The sequence below is a fragment of the Artemia sp. Qi Xiang Cuo genome, chromosome 11 (genome assembly GCF_049724085.1).
Source record: "Artemia sp. Qi Xiang Cuo chromosome 11, ASM4972408v1, whole genome shotgun sequence".
Classification (NCBI taxonomy): Eukaryota; Metazoa; Arthropoda; class Branchiopoda; order Anostraca; family Artemiidae; genus Artemia; species Artemia sp. Qi Xiang Cuo.
This window is the reverse complement of record NC_142804.1, coordinates 50,902,625-50,919,803: the sequence shown is the minus strand read 5'-3', so window position 1 is coordinate 50,919,803 and position 17,179 is coordinate 50,902,625. Positions and strand designations below refer to the sequence as shown.

The 17,179-nt window shown below is 32.8% G+C and overlaps 1 long non-coding RNA gene across 1 annotated transcript; it reads right to left on the bottom strand.

Annotated features, from left to right (window-relative positions):
- Positions 1–11,253: 11,253 nt before the first annotated feature.
- On the bottom strand, positions 11,254–15,300 carry LOC148947100 (uncharacterized). The gene is made up of 2 exons (XR_016142416.1): positions 15,180–15,300; positions 11,254–11,539 (listed from the first exon to the last, which is right to left on the bottom strand). It is a non-coding gene; the product is annotated as an uncharacterized LOC148947100 (long non-coding RNA).
- Positions 15,301–17,179: the final 1,879 nt, after the last annotated feature.

Sequence of the window (17,179 nt, the reverse complement as noted above, 5' to 3'; positions counted from 1 at the left end):
ACCAAACCTTATTATCATTTAATTCAATTTTAACTCAACCAAACGTGATGAGAAAAAAAGTAATATTCAAGTGTTACATGTGTGCCGAGTCGGTCTGAGCCATGCGTCTTTGAGTGGGGAGGGAGATCCTAGGAGTGCCTTAGTGATTTTTATCAGGGAATTTACAAAAGGAGCTGTTGAGTATCAGAAAAATAGTTCAGAAACAAAAATATATGTTCTAGTCAAGGAGGCACACTTGTGCCTCTATAAAGAGGCGACCCACCACAATGTTAAGCGATTTCAGGTCCTAGAGGTCGCAGAGAGACGGCGGCAATCGCATTTTGTAGCCCAAGCTCAAACTAAGAAACGTGCAAAATTTCATTCTCCTCCGACTTTATCTTCATGGGGTAAACTGGGCCGGAAGTTTGGACCCTCCCACCACAGCCCCCCTTTAACGTTGTCCGATTGGGCTGAAATTTATTGGTTAAGCTTTCCTAGGGCCCGAGAGCTTATCCTCGAATCTAATTTCAGCTCGATCCAATTACTCCTTCCCTGTTTTCAAAAACCAAATATAGCCACTTAAAATTCATCATCATCATTTCTTTTTTTTTCTTATCCACGCCTACAGGCCACAGTTGGCAACGGATCCGGTTGAATGAGGACTCATTCGAAGCAGAATTCGACCTGTTAGGGCCTTTTGACATTTTCAGACCGAAAATATTATCCCCCGAATTTACATTTACGAAAAACCTCGTTTTCCTATATTAGCCCATGTTAATTTTTCCCACCACAACCTCCCTTTAACGTTGTCTGATCGGGCTGAAATTTAGAGGATAAGCTTTCCTGGGGCCTTGGAACTAATCCTCGAAATTTCAGATCAATCTGATCGCTCCTTCCCTGTTTTCCGAAAACCAAATATCAGTTTTGCTTGCGTCAAAAAGATTCATCACCTTACTAAAAAACAATTTCAATTATTTCTCTTTAGTGTAGCGGTGAGATTCCTGACTGCCAGGTGGTAAACCCGAGTTCGATTCACCGTTAGATCAAATTTTTTATATACTGAATTTAAATTTTTGAAAAAAAACTCAGTTTCTTTTTTAAATTATTTGAAAAAAATTATGTTTTCTAAAGAGTTAAAGAGGCTGAGTTACAAGGTCGACCCTTAAAACACCCTGTCGAGAAAGAAAAGAATAGTACACAATCATCTAACAGTTAGTCTAGTAATAGTAAGAAATAAACTTTACAAAAACGTGCAGAAATTATTTGAAAAAAAACTATGTTTTCTAAAGAGTTAAAGAGGCTGAGTTAAAAAGGTCGAACCTTAAAACGTACAGGGATTAGGAGGCACAGTTGGGGGGCTGCCGTCCCCCAAACCCCCGCTTTCGCAGCCTTTAAATAAAAAAAAAAGTTTTTTAAACTGAAAGTAAGGAGCGACATTAAATCTTAAAACGAACAGAAATTATTCCGTATATGAAAGAGGCTGTGCCCTCCTCAACGCCTCGCTCTTTACGCTAAAGTTTGACTTTCTCACAACTCTTTTTTTTAAACAATAAAAACTTTAGCGTAAAGAGCGAGGCGTTGAGGAGGGCACAGCCTCTTTCATATACGGAATAATTTCTGTTCATTTTAACATTTAATGTCGCTCCTTACTTTCAGTTTAAAAACCTTTTTTTTTATTTAAAGGCTGCTAAAGCGGGGGGCTTGGGGGGCGGTGGCCCCCCAACAGTGCCTCCTAATCCCTGTACGTTTTAAGGTTCGACCTTGTAACTCAGCCTCTTTAACTCTTTAGAAAACGTAGTTTTTTTCAAATAATGTATATTAGAATCATTTATAAATCGGACCTCTGTGGAAGAAGAGAAGATATGGCAGTAAAATGATAAATTCAGTCGTTTTAACTCAATTTTAACTCAACCGGACCAAACCTTATTATCATTTAAGTCAATTCTAACTCAACCAAACTTGATGAGAAAACGAGTAATATCCAAGTGTTACTTTTTAGCTGTGCAGAATCAGTCTGGGCCATGCGTCTTGGAGCAGGGAGGGAAATCTTAGGAGTGCCTTGGTGATTTTTGTGAGGGAATTTACAAAAGAAGCTGTTGAGTATCAGAAAAATAGTTCAGAAACAAAAATATATGTTCTAGTTATTTACATTAGAGTCTTTTATAGAGCGGACCACTATGGAAGAAGAGAAAGCGGATTAGCCAATCGATGTGTAGTAAAAGGAGAAAAGCAGTCGTTTTAACTCAATTTTAGCTGAACCAAACCTTTTAGCTGAACTAAACCTTTTATTATCGTTTAAGTCAATTTTAACTCAACCAAACTTGATGAGAAAACAAGTAATATTCAAGTGTTACTTTTCAGGTGTGCAGAATCGGTCTGAAACATGCGTCTCTAAGTGGGGAGGGAAGCCTTAGGAGTATTTAAGTGATCTTTATCACTACAAATGAATGTGCATTTTCAGTTTAATATACATATACTTATATCTAGTAATCAAAATGTTAATATTATTTGATTTATTAAAGTTATAAAAGTAAAAATATTTATATTTTTTCAGTAAAGTGCAAAATTTGTTCTGGCATTGGGAAGGCATAGGGTTTTTGCCCACAACTTATGTTAATTTCTGCTCGTTTTGAGTTTGAATCGGTTAGTTATTGTAATTTCTGTTCGTTTTTGGTTTCATTTATTCATCGATACTGATTTGTGGTAGTTTCACGCTTGTTAGATTATTTCATTTTATTTTTGCTCATTTTTTGTTTAATAGAATTCTTTATTTTTCTTTGGAAAGCTTATTTTGTGGAAAAAGTTATTTTTAATTAATTTCTGGTCGTTTTATGTTGACATAGTCTTTTCAGGGAAAAAGAAAATGATTCCTTAGATTTTTTGGTTTTTTCAGACTTTATAATTTGATCTGTTATTTGTATGCTGGAGAAAGTTTTTCAGCAATTTTTAACAACATACACCCTTTTAAAAATCTGGACACAAATAGTTTCAAATAGATTTAGTTTCACACCTCCTCTAGTTGACCTGAAATAGAAAACTTGATACCATTCGCAAAAAATCTGTTTGCTTTCTTTGCTAGCTTGGATACACTTACGCTATTTTAATTAGGTTAAATTTTAAAAGCAGAAGTAGCCCCGAAAGTTTGAACATAATACCCTCAATCGTTCTTGGGATACTGTTGAGATGCCTTCTTGGGAATTGGCATTATCACAGTGCATTTTGATTTTATCTTAAGGCAACATTTAGTTTTTAAACATAATGGGCAAATTGGAGGGTGGGCGTGGGAGTTTCTACTTCATGAATAGGTAGAATATCTTGTAAATAAAAATTAGATTTGAGGAAGACTAAAATCTATTCTCTTATAGGTATGAGGCCGGGGACTAGTGGTAAGTGCAATCACAATGGTAGCACAAAAACATTAAATCTTGTATGCCCCCAGGGTAGTACTTACGGCCCTTGCTCTGCGGCTTTCTGGGGGGAGGGTTGTCATCCTCAAAGACCTAATTTCCAGAACTTGAAAGTACAGTAGGGAGACCCCAGAAGATATAACCAGTACAAGATCACAGCCAATCAGAGGGCTAGATTACTACCAGGACGAGGTCACATGACAGCCACAAGTCCATTGAATCCGACCGGGTGTTACATCAGACCAGATTTCTGGGAATTGATTAGCATTGGATTTATATAATAGGATGTTGTGTAATTGATACAGACAGGAATTACGTTGAACTTATAGAGCTTTGATTGTGTAAGAATTTATGAGAGAAAAATCAATAGGCTTCATGGGAATTTAAATTTATCAGTACACAGTTGCCAGAACAAAGGAATCGTCAGAGGTGAATTGACATTTTAGGGGATTATTTGAGCGAAACAGTTTGAGACATTTTAGGGGATTATTTGGGCGAAACAGTTTAAGACATTTAGAGGATTATTTGGGGTGAATCAGTTTGAGACATGTTACTTGACCTAGCTTTACTTCTCGACTGTGGTCGGTATGATAGTCAAGTACACAATATGGGATTTGTGTGTTATAAAATAATTTTTAGCATTGGACTATGCTAAAACGTTGAAAGTAATAGAGCCATAGGCGCCAAGAAAAGATCATATGACATGACCTTGCTTAACTTCTCGACTTTGGTCGTTATAGTAGACAAGTGCACAATATGGGATTTGTGTGATATAAAATATTGTTTAGCATTGGAGTATGCTAAAAAGTTGAAAATAATAGAGCCATAGGCGCCAAATAAAGATCACGTGACTTGAAAGGGCTTGACTTCTCGGCTATGGTCGCTATAATAGACAAGTACATAATGTGGGATGTCGGTGACATAAAATATTGTTTTGCATTGGAGTATGCTAAAAAGTTGAAAGTAATAGAACCGTAGGCGCTAAGAAAAGATTACGTCACTTGACCTAGCTTGACTTCTCGGCTTTGGTCGCTATAATAGACAAGTACATAATGTGGGATGTGGGTGACATTAAATATTGTTTAGCATTGCAGTATGCTAAAAAATTGAAAGTAATAGAGCCATAGGTGCCAAGAAATGATCATGTGACTTGACTTAGCTCTCACTTCTCGGCTGTGGTTGCTATAATAGACAAAAACATAATGTGGGATGTGGGTGATATGAAATATAGTTTAGCATTAGAGTGTGCTAAAAAGTTGAAAGTAATAGGGTCGTAGGTGCCAAGAAAAGATCGCATGACTTAACCTAGCTTTACTTCTCGGCTTTGGTCGCTATAATAGACAAGTACATAATGTGAGATGTGGGTGACATAAAATATTGTTTAACCTTGGAGTATGCTAAAAACTTGAAAGTAATAGAGCAGTAGGCGCCAAGAAAAGATCACGTGACTTGACATAGCTCTCACTTCTCGGCTGTGGTCGCTATAATAGACAAGTACATAATTTGGGATGTGGGTGTTATAAAATATTGTTTAGCATTGGAGTGTGCTAAAAAGTTGAAAGTAATAGGGTCTTAGGTGCCAAGAAAAGATCACATGACTTGACTTAGCTCTCACTTTTTAGACGTGGTCGCTATAATAGACATGTACATAATGTGGGAGATGGACGATATAAAATATTGTTTAGCAATGGAATATGCTCAAAAGTTGAAAGTAATAGAGATGTGGAAGCCAAGAAAAGAATTTTAATATAGAAATTTGGAACAATGCTTAGAAATCCTTAGAAATAAACTAGTGAGATGGTTATGGATTTGAACCGTCAAGGACCGCAACCACCAATGACCCCAGCCACCAAGAACCTCAACCTTCAAGGGTCCTCTCTCCCTAATCTCCAAGGAGCCCCCTCCCACCAAATTTTAGAGCCCATCCCCCCATTTTTATACTTTTTTTTTAAATTAATTTTTTTGAACTTTTTGTTTTATTTTTTTTAACATGATAATTTTTTTCACCTTTTTTTACATGTCCTAGAATGACATAAAACATACTTAAATAAGAAAAATTCACATTTAATATTTTCCAAATTCTAAATGACAATGATATAGAAATGTTAGTCGTGACTTTACTATTAGAAAAATAATGTTTGTAGTAGCTTTTTTTTACTGAATTTTTTTTGGACTTAAAAAAATATTCATTTTTAAATATCTTAAATGACATGAAATATGCTTGCGGATGTACCAATCGTACTCTATGCTTGCTCATAGAAACGACACGGCTTTCCCAGTGGTACTCAATGGCAGATTATCGACACTACATAGTTTATTGTACGTAGTAAATCAGTAATTTTTCTACATTGGAAGGATTTACATCTGCATCATTTTTTGTTTAAAAAGTGAAGATGAATTTTTCGGAGAAAGTGATAAAATCATCGTTGTGTTGAATGCTGACAAAGATCAATATTTAAACTATGAAACAAGCGTTAATGGATCTTATTGGAAATGTATGTGTGCGTTGTCATGACAGCAGAAACCTAAATTTCTTTAGAATATTGAAACCATTCAACATCACTCATGGTGGATATGCAAAAGTGAGATCTCACGAGAAGTTAGTGATACAAGAGAATGCCAACATTAAAATAATAGTTGATTAAGGTGGGAATCTTCTTGCTAATGGTTCTGGTAACACGTTACCTGTTTATAAATCCTATTGCCATCTTTCCGGTATTAATATTCAAATGAAAGCGAAGAGGAAAAGAAAGGCCAACTGTTGCACTAATATCATAATCATATCTTGTCTACATACCAGAACTGTTACCTGTGTAAACACAATATGAGAATAAACAGTGATTTCGCTAACAAAATCAAAAAGGTACTGGCAGACAATATCACTAATAAATATAAAGATAAATTGATGGAATATATTGTTGAACATAAAGATAAATTGTTGGAAAATAATGCGCAGGTGAATATTATTGCTACTATTGATCATATAGTCGATGAATCCATTAATATCAAAGATGAAACGCATATTGAACCTGTATATGATACCCAATAAAAATGTGTATGACTCAAAATAGATTAATGATTATTCTACTGAACATGAACTAAAAGAAGACAATAGCTACAGTATCAAGAAAGAACATGGTGAACTGTTTTATGTAACAGATTCAAAATGTCAAAAGTTGTTCAATGATATCAATAATGTATAATAGTATATTTTTGTATTAATATTCTGCATCTCATTATTTCAATAAAAATATATTATGCATTACCTTTTTATGTGTTCATTATTTTTAGAGTATGCTAGCATGTCAAACGTTTAGAATATTTATTAAAACATCGGAAATGTAAGAAAAGGAACTTTCATTCATCATATGTCGGATAGATAGGTTAACATACACAAAATATAAGTATCAGAATGAATAAATTCTTTATCAACATCTTTTGTCGGGTGGGTCAGGATAAAATTGATAAAATCTAAGGATCAGAGCGAATAGATTCTTTATCAAAAACCTTTGCCAGATGTGTCGGTTAGCATTATCAAAACCTAGGTCTCAGAGAGATTAAACTCTATATCAACATCTATAGTCAGATACATGAGATAAAATTGACAAAAATCTAACTATCAGAGTGAATAAATTTTTTTATCAACATCTTTGTCAGATACTTCGGATAAAATTGACAAAATCTAAGTACAAGATTGAATAAATTATTCATCAGCATCTTTTGTCGGATACGTCTGATAACATTGTCAAAATATAACTATTAGACTGAATAAATTCTTGATCAACTTCCTTTGTCTGATACATAAGATAATATTCACAAAATCTATTTATCAGGGTGAATAAATTCTTTATCATCGTCTTTTGTTCGATATGCTTCATAAAACTGAGAAAATCTAAGTATCAGAGTAAATATAAATTCTTTATCAATGTCTTTTGACAGATATGTTTGATAAGACTAACCAAATCTAAATATCATGATGAATAAATTCTTTATCAACTTCTTTTGTTGGATACATCAGACAACATTCAGAAAATTTAAGTATCAGGGTGAATAAATTCTTTATCATCGTCCTTTGTCAGATATGCCTGATATAATTGAGAAAATCTAAGTATCAGAGTAAATAAATTCTTTATCATTGCCATTTGAAAGATACATTTGATAACACTGACAAAAGGTAAGTATCAGGTTGAATAAATTCTTTATCACCGTCCTTTGTCAGATACATCGTAAAAAATTGACAAAATCTAAGTATCAGATTGAATAAATTCTTTATCAACATCTTTTGTCGGATAGGTCGGAATAAAATTGATAAAATCTAAGCATTAGAGCGAACAGATTCTTTATCAGCACCCTTTGTCTGGTATTTTGGTTAACACTATATAAACCTAAGTGTCAGAGTGATTAAATTCTATATAAACATCTATTGTCAGATACATTGAGTAACATTGACAAAATCTAAGTATCAAAGTGAATAAATGTTTTCTATCAAAATCTTTGTCAAATACATCGGATAAATTTGACAAATTCTAAGTATCAGACTGAATAAATTCTTTATCAGCATCTTTTGTCGGATATGTCAGACAACATTGTCAAAATCTAAGTATAAGAGTGAATAAACTCATTATCAACTTCTTTTGTCTGTTACATCAGATAACATTCAAAAAATTTAAGTATTAGAGGGAATAGATTCCTTATCATCGTCTTTTGTCACAAATGTTTGATAAAACTGAGAAAATGTAAGCATCAGAGTGAATAAATCCATTATCATTATCATTTGACAGATGCGTTTGATAGTATCAGGCTGAATAAATTCTTTTTCATTGTCTTTTGTTAGATATGCTTGATAAAATTAAGAAAATCTAAGCATCAGAGTGAATAAATTCTTTATCAATATCATTTGACAGATACATTTGATTGTATTAGAGTGAATAAATTCTTTATCATCGTCCTTTGTCAGATATGCTTTATAAAATTAAGAAAATCTAAGCATCAGAGTGAATAAATTCTTTATCAACCTCTTTTGACAGATACATTTGATAACACATATCAAATTTAAGTATCATAGTGAATAAATTCTTTATCAGCATTATTTGCTGGATACGTCGGTTAACACTATCAAATCTAAGTATCCGAGTGATTAAATTCTATATCAACATCTAATCTCGGATACAAAGGATAACATAAAAAAATATAAGTATTAGAGTGAATAATAGAGTGCCAGAAACATTTTTCCACAAAGGATATTTTTCAAGTAAAAGTAAAAAGCTGCTACATTAAATCAAAGATGAGCAGAAATAAAGTCGAATAATCGTTCAAGCGTAAATTTTCTTTAAACTTACTTCTAATGATATATTTGTTAGTGGCAGAAACTTTTTTTCCACAAAGAATATTTTTCAACTAAAAGTAAAAGTAAAGATTTTTTTTATCAACATCTTTTGTCAGATACTTCGGATAAAATTGACAGAATTTAAGAGAAACATGAAATAAGTTAGGTTAATTTAGCTTCACTTAGAGTGGCGCACCACTCTAAGTGAACATAAATTAACCTAACTTTTTGCATTTCTCTCTTAGATTTTTTCAATTTTATCCGATGTATCTGACAAAAGATATTGATAAAAAAATTATTCACTCTGACGCTTAGATTTCGTCAATTTTATCCTATGTATCCGACAAAGGATGTTTATATAGAATTTAATCAACCTGATACTTTGATTATGGTAATGTTATCCGATGTATCAGGAAAAGGATGTTGATAATAAATTTATTCACTCTGACACTTAGAATTTGTCAATGATATACTATGTATCCGACAAAGGATGTTGATATAGAATTTAATCACTCTGATACTTAGATTTTGATAGAGTTATAATCAGAGTGAATAAATTCTTTATCTTCGTCTTTTGTCAAAAGACTAGATTTTATCAATTTTATCCTATGTATCCGAGAAAAGGATATTGATATAGAATTTAATCACTCTGATACTTAGATTTTGATAATTTTATCCAAAATATCTGACAAAAGATGCTGATAAAGAATTTATTCAGTCTGATAATTAGATTTTGTCAATTTAATCTGGATAACCGATGTATCCGGTATATGATGATGATAAAGAATTTATTCACTCTGATACTTAGATTTTGTCAATTTTATCTGACAGATCTGACAAAAGTTGTTGATAAAGCATTTATTCATTCTGATACTTAGATTTTTTCAATGTAACCTATGCATCTGTCAATAGATGTTGATAAAGAGTTTAATCACTCTGATACACACTGATACTTAGATTTTGTCAATATTATTCTACGTATCCAAAAAAGGATGTCGGTAAGTAATTTATTCAATCTGATGCTTATATTTTATCAATTTTATTCGATGTATTTGACAAATAAGATGATGATAAAAATTATTCGCTCTGATACTTAGATTTTGCTAATGTTATTAAATGCATCCGAGAAGATGTTGATGAAGAATTAATTCAATCTGATACTTAGATTTTGTGAATTTTATCCGATGTACCTAACAAAAGATGTTGATAAAGAATTTATTCACTCTGACACTTACGTTTTAATAATGTTAACTGACATTTCCAGGAAAGAATGTTTATACAGAATCTATTTACTCCGATACTTAGATTTTATCGATTTTATCCCGACATATCCGACGAAAGATGTTGGTAAAGAATTTATTAATTCTAATTCATAGATTTTGTCAATGTTATTCGACGTGTCTGACAAATGATATCGATAAAGAATGTTAATAAAATATTATTACACTCTAATACTTAAATTTTGTTAGTGCGATCTAAAGTATCTCACAAAAGACATTGATATAGAATTTATTCACTTTAATACTTAGATTTTCTCAATTTTATCAAATCTATATGACAAATCACAATGATACAGACTTTATTCCCTATGATACTTAGATTTTTGAAAGTTATGTGATGCATCTGACAAAGGGAGTTGATTGAGAATTTATTCACTATTATACTTAGATGTGGTCAGTGTTATCAAACGTATCTGTCAATTTTCTGAGGTTGAGGCGGTCAATATACATCGTTAGTTGTAACTAGATGTGCGTATTTCATATGCGTAAACAAAAATGAATTAAACTCATTACGGGTACTTGACATTTCTTGGAGGGAGAGATCTCAAAACCCCAAGAACAGGTGTTTTAAAGGAACAATGCACAAACAACAACTATTTAGGGCAGGAAGATTAGCATGGGCTGGAAGCATACGTTCTAGTTTAGAATATTTCTCATTATTAATGCTATTATTTCATTGTCATATAACAAACAAAATGCCCATCAAAACAGAAGGAAGTTTGATAATAATTTTCTTGCCAGAATATATCGTATTTTCTATCGTTTAAACGAAAAAACTCAAACGTTTCAATTTCAACTTTTGTTTTCTTAAAACATTCTAGATCATTATATTACTGAATTTTATGCTAAAATTCAGTTTATTCTTCCAAATAATATTTATTGAAACTTGTTTTGAAAAGTTCTTATACTACACGAAAAATTACCGAAGACTGGTCAGTGAGCTATAATAATCATGTTTTTTTTTATCCTGCGAAACTTGAATTTTCGGGGAATTTTCAAAAAGTATCACAGTATCACAAAAGAACACAATCTGACCGTTTTAGGGGGAGAAGCTTCTCAAATTCTTCTCTTTCTTTCCATCTACCAGAATAGACCGTTGATTTTCAACAAAACTTGATGACGTTAATGCAAAGGATCGACATTGTCCCTAGGCACTGAAAACCCTAGCTACGCCCCAAATTTATTACCTGCTTTAAACGAACCTTCGATGTGTGTAGTTTGGCAAATCGACTAATCCTAAGTTTAACTATTAATACATAAATACTTTTAAATCAATTTATTCGAATGAAACAAAATTTCCGCATAAAAAAAGAAGAAAATACGACACTTAATTCAAATATCAGCTGTCAAATTTAACCCCATTTGTGTCCTTTCTTGTATGATTTGTATGACTTCTTGTAATACTTCTTGTGCTTGCTTTGAGCAGTTTCAAGGTCAGCAATTGGCTGCTCAAACTCTGCATTTTCTCCTTTGAAACCGATATTCTCAGCGGCTGCAGAAGGCACGGCTGCTGCCATCAAAAGTGTCGAAATAAAAAACAAGGCCAACTGCAAAACGAAAAGTAATACGTTACGTTTGGATATTTCTGTTTTAATAGCACTACATTTTTACTTTATGAGTGAACATGAAAATAAATAAAGGTGAATGGGTAAATACAAGCTTAATGGTTGATTAATTTGTAAACAAATGAAACTTTTCATGAATTTGTCATGAATAGGCAAAAAAAGATTGGCTAGCGAAGCCATCATAGCAAAGCAAGTAATAACAAAGCGATGATCGAGTGGCAATGAGACAAATACGAGACAACCATGATATTTCACAAGACGAATAGGAATGAAGCTGCGAGGATGAAATAACAAATTATAGTTGAACGATTTTTTTTTAAACACGCATATCTAATTTTTTTTTTACAAAAGTAAAACAGGCCCAAAATTTCTCTTTAAAAATTTCTTGAAGAAAAACAGACTGCGCGGTGCTTAAAAAAACACACACACAAAGAGCGGAACATATAGAAAGTACCCAAAACGGTTTCGAAAAATAATCGGACAAACATGCAACAAAGTCTAAGTTAAAAAGTGTAACGGGTAGAGAAGTACCGAAAAAGTGTTATTTTTTCTAAGTCAAATTTTTATCAAACAGTTCGTGGTAACGAACTGTAAGTAAGGAGCGACTCGGCTCAATGGTAACCGAAACTCTAAAAAACGGAATTTTGATACCAATAGATACATCAAAAGAATCAGATTTTATTGCTGATTTCAAATGTATAAGTTTCATCAAGTTTAATATTACTCATCAAAAGTTATGCGCCTGAAAAAATTGGGCTGATTTTAGAAAAAAGGGGGAAAGACCCCCTAAAAGTTTTAGAACCTTAATAAAATCACACCATCATATTCAGCATAATCTTTCCATGAAGGAAGTTTCCATGGGGGAAGGGATATTGCTATGACGGGGGTGCCGGATTTCCCACCATTATTTAAAAAAAGATTAGAAATTAAATATAAAAAAAAAACAAGTTTTTCAACTGAAAGTAAGGAGCAACATCAAAACTTAAAACGAACAGGAAATATTACGCATATGGTTGGGTTCACCCCCTAGTCAACACCTTGCTCTTTAAGCCAAAAATGTTTTAGTACTTTCACAAGAGCTATTTCTTCTAATTAACGGCCTTTGTGATTAAGGGTTCATATTTAAAGAATTGGAACAAAATCCAAACTTTAGAGTATAGTGCGAGGTATTGACTAGGGGGATAACCCCCTAATATAGGCCTACGTATAAAAATATATGAATATAGAAGTTCGTTACGTAAGTTAATTCGTAAGTTACGTATATTTATTACTAATAAAAACGTTCGTAAATAAAATTAAACAACTTTCGAGAAAGACATTTAACCAAATAAAAGTAAAATTAATATGAAAATTGTGTTGTAATTATTCATGTACGGTGAGCCAAAATCAAAACCTGCATTAATTCAAAAACATTCAAAAATTAAATAAGAAAAAGTTTTTTTAACTGAAAGTAAGGAATGACGTTAACTTAAAACGAACAGAAATTATTCCGTATATGAAAGGGGCTGTACCCTCCTCAACGCCTCGCTCTTTACGCTACATTCAGAACTCTCACAGAACTTTCTCACAACTCTTTTTTTTAACAATAAAAAACTTTACCGTAAAGAGCGAGGTGTTGAGGAGGGGACAGCCCCTTTCATATACGCAACAATTTCTGTTCGTTTTAAGTTATAACGTCGTTCCTTACTTTCAGTTAAAAAAAACTTTTCTTTTTTTAATCTTAAATAGACTCATTAATCTAAAATATATAAATATACTAAACCAAACTGTAACTAGAAAAGCAAACTTCAGTGGCGGTTCTAGCCTCTCTTGTGCCCGAGAAAAAAAAATCGATTTGGCCCCCCCCCCCCCTCTGGCTCCCAAACAATTTTGAGGCCAAATTTTTACAAAACTGTCATTTATTAACGAAATTATTTTGACTTTCTTAATTAATTAATAATTTATTTTTTAATTATTTTATTTTTTATTTAATTGCATAACTATTATTATCTTTCTATTTTATTTTAATCAATTAATAATTTATCAATTATTTACATTTATTAATTGTATCCTCTATTTAATTTTAATAAAAATACAATTTCAAAAATTACATAATGACTATAATCGTTTGATCACTTATTTGAAATTTTGCGCTCATAAATTTTTCTGCACCGGGGCAAGTGGCCCCCTATGTCCCCCTCCCCTAAAACCATCTCTGTCAAACCTAATCAAAATGAAATGACAATGACCGGGAAAAAACTTACTCCATGTGACTACGGTTGAAAACATAAAAAAAAAAAAAAACCATAAAAATCCTCCAGAGACATTGATGGCACCTACTTGACGCATCGGCTTATCAGTTACTGGGTTCTCCTTATAGGGACAGGTAGGAAGCCTATTGCTTAACCTTGTGGGAGGTGGAATTAAATCCCAGGCCCTGATATTGCCGACCCGAGGATCAATCCTTTGTGCAACCACAGGTTTTGACAAGATAAAACGTCAGAGTTTAGGATACCAGAGACTAAAAAAAAAGAAATTCTTTGTAAGTGAAGAGGCAACCAGAAACAGACCAATTTTTCTGTCCTCCACGAAAAATATACACACCCTGAACCCAGCTTAAAGGAAAGGATGAGAAAGAGCTGTTCACTCAAGGCTTTTAAAAAAGGGATGTGAAACCGAAAAATAAATGTTTAATTTTCATAGAAATTCGCCCCCTCCCTCAACCCAAAGAAATAAGTTGTTCTTAATCTCTTTAACTAAATACGGCATAATTCTATGAATGTAGTATGTAGCTTTGACCCTCCTCCATTTTCGAACAGCTTTCTTATTGTCCACGTATAACTTTCAGTGATATGGCAATCCGTATAACGTACGTATGATACGTGCGCATGATTGCGCATGATATGTTCAGACTTAGGAATTAGACGAGTTGCAGGTAAACAAAAGAACAATTAAGAAAAAAATTGTTCGTTTTTCTATGCTTTTCATTTTGCCAAGGTAGAAGAAAAATTGGAAAAATACATTGTAAAAGTACGAATTTTCAAATATACATTCATTGAAAAAAATCGATTGTCTGACAACAGTGCACTCGATTCAAGCTACTATGAGGGATCCATGATCCAAGCTGCTATAAGGATATACAAGTTGTCTGTCAAACCAAGTTGCTACGGGATGTTCTTCGCTGAAGGAGACGGAGGAGCGTAGCTATTTTTTCGAAATCTCGCTTTAAATCGGATATCCCGATTCCTCTCCATATTTAAAATTTTTCTGAACATATTCTGAGGCAGAGGAGGTCCCAATTCCCCGAATGATTATAATGTAGTGACGGCGCCTTCTATGTGCGGAATTGTGGCTGTTTTGTAAATACATGTACGTTTTTTTATGGATTGATAAAAAATGAATTAAACTCATTTTGTGAACCTAACACATCCTGGGGGGGGGGAATGATTTTCAAAACCACAAAAATAGATGGATTGAAGGATTATTTATAAATAAAATAAATATTTAGTGTGGGAAGACCGGCATAGGATTGAAGCGCACGTTCTTGTTTAGAATATTTCACATTGTTATTATTTTTCATTGTGAGATAAGAGAAGAAAATCTCAATAAAAAAAAGAAGGGAGTATAATAAGAATTATCTTACCAGAATACAGCGCATTGTCTATATTTTTATTACTCAAACGTTCAATTTCAACTGATGCCTTTTTAAGAAATCTTAGGTCTTTTTATATCAAAATCTAGTTTATTGTTAGGGAGGATATTTTTAGAAACTGGTTTTTGAAAAAAATGTATACTACAAGCAAAAGCACCAAATATTGGTCGGTGAACTATTATTATATAATCGTAATTTTGGTGACAGTGCAATTTGTTCTGCTATTCTTGATAATTAATTACCGTAGCACTTATTAAGTTTTTTGAACCTGTGGAACGTGAATCATTGCGGAATTTACGAAAAGTGTCAAAAATGATGCATTGTTTGTTCTTCTTCCGCAATCTGAATTTCTCATACACTGAAGCGTTATATTACACTTCTATGTGAAGGCTACCTTAGATAACCGTTGCCATTCCTAAGGATGTATTGATGTCTGGAAAATAGTCAGGATTTTGGGGTTATTCTAGGACTGAATGTAAGACATGATATGTTTTTGTGATGACACTTTGGCTACCATTTTCCTTCGAACAAAAAAGCGGAGAAGCAGAAAAAAAGAATCCACAAGTCAGCTGAAATTAGTTCTTTTATATCCTTGTGGAACAAAAATATCAGGAAATCTATTTTTGTTAGAAGCGTAATTTTCCGGTTGTCAAAATTTCATATAAAAAATGCAATTTTGATAGAGTAAACTTCATACCAGCAAGGACTAATAAATCCGAACCTCAGAGTATAATGGTTCTACTGTTTGAAAACCCATTCAATAAAGAAAAAAAAAAGAAGAAGATTGAACACTTCTTTTAGAACGCTCTAGTCCAGCTAATAAAATTGAATCAACTTAATTTTATCTTCGGCTGTTAATAACACTAAAAACAAATTAGCAGGATAAAATAGTTTCATTCATAGGATAACTTTCCTCTCACAGAGAGCACAGCCGTGTTAAAATTTTGTTCTGACGACTTCGAGAAAAAAAGGGCGGGGAGGGGCCCGGGTTGCCCTCCAATCTTTTAGGTCACTCAAAAAGGGCACTAGAACTTTTAATTTCGGTTCAAATGAACCCTCTCACTATATTCTAGGACCACTGGGTCGATACGATCACCCATGGAAAATAAAACAACTAATAAATAACTAATAATCTGTGAGCTTTCTTCTGGCAAAAAAAATACAAAATTCCACAATTCTGTAGAAAAGAGCTTGAAATCACTATAGTGGGGTTTTCTGATACGCCAGAATCCGATGATGTGATTTTCATTAAGATTCTAATACTTTTATGGGGTGTTTTCAAAAAAATAGGCAAGAAAAATAGGTAACGTAATATCATTTCTAAATATTCCACATCAAAGAATTCTGCTTTAATGAGCAGAATTCTTTGAATTCTGTGAATCCACATCAAAGAATTCCACTTTATTGAAGAATCCTATGGATAACCCGTAGTAGGCACAAAATCAATAACATTATCACCTAGCACAAGACTTCACGGCCGATGAACACAACTATTACCATGAAATCTTACTACTTTGCTCTTATACACATTAACCTCCTGACTTATATAACCGTAGATTTCTCTTCAATTTGAGCCAAAGACTTTCAATTTGATTTAGTTTGTCGTCCGCACAATTTAATTCAGGCTACGGAAAATAAAACTTGTTTGGACTTTCTTTTTTTGCAAATACAAAACAATCATTATAATTGTTTAATATTTTGATATAATATAATATAATATATTTAATACAATGTAATAGTTTAATATAATATTGTTATAATAGATGACGAAAAAATCGATGGCGAAGAATTTCAACCTGACACGAACGTTCTATTGAAAAATGCACATTTTATCGCTTTTTACTGTTCTGTAGGGGAATCAGAATAATTTAAGTGTATATCAAACAGTTGCATGGTAACGAACTGTAAGTAAGGAGTGATCTGGCTAAATAGTAACCGAAACTCTAAAAAACGGAATTTCGATACCAGTAGATACATCAAAAGAATTGGGT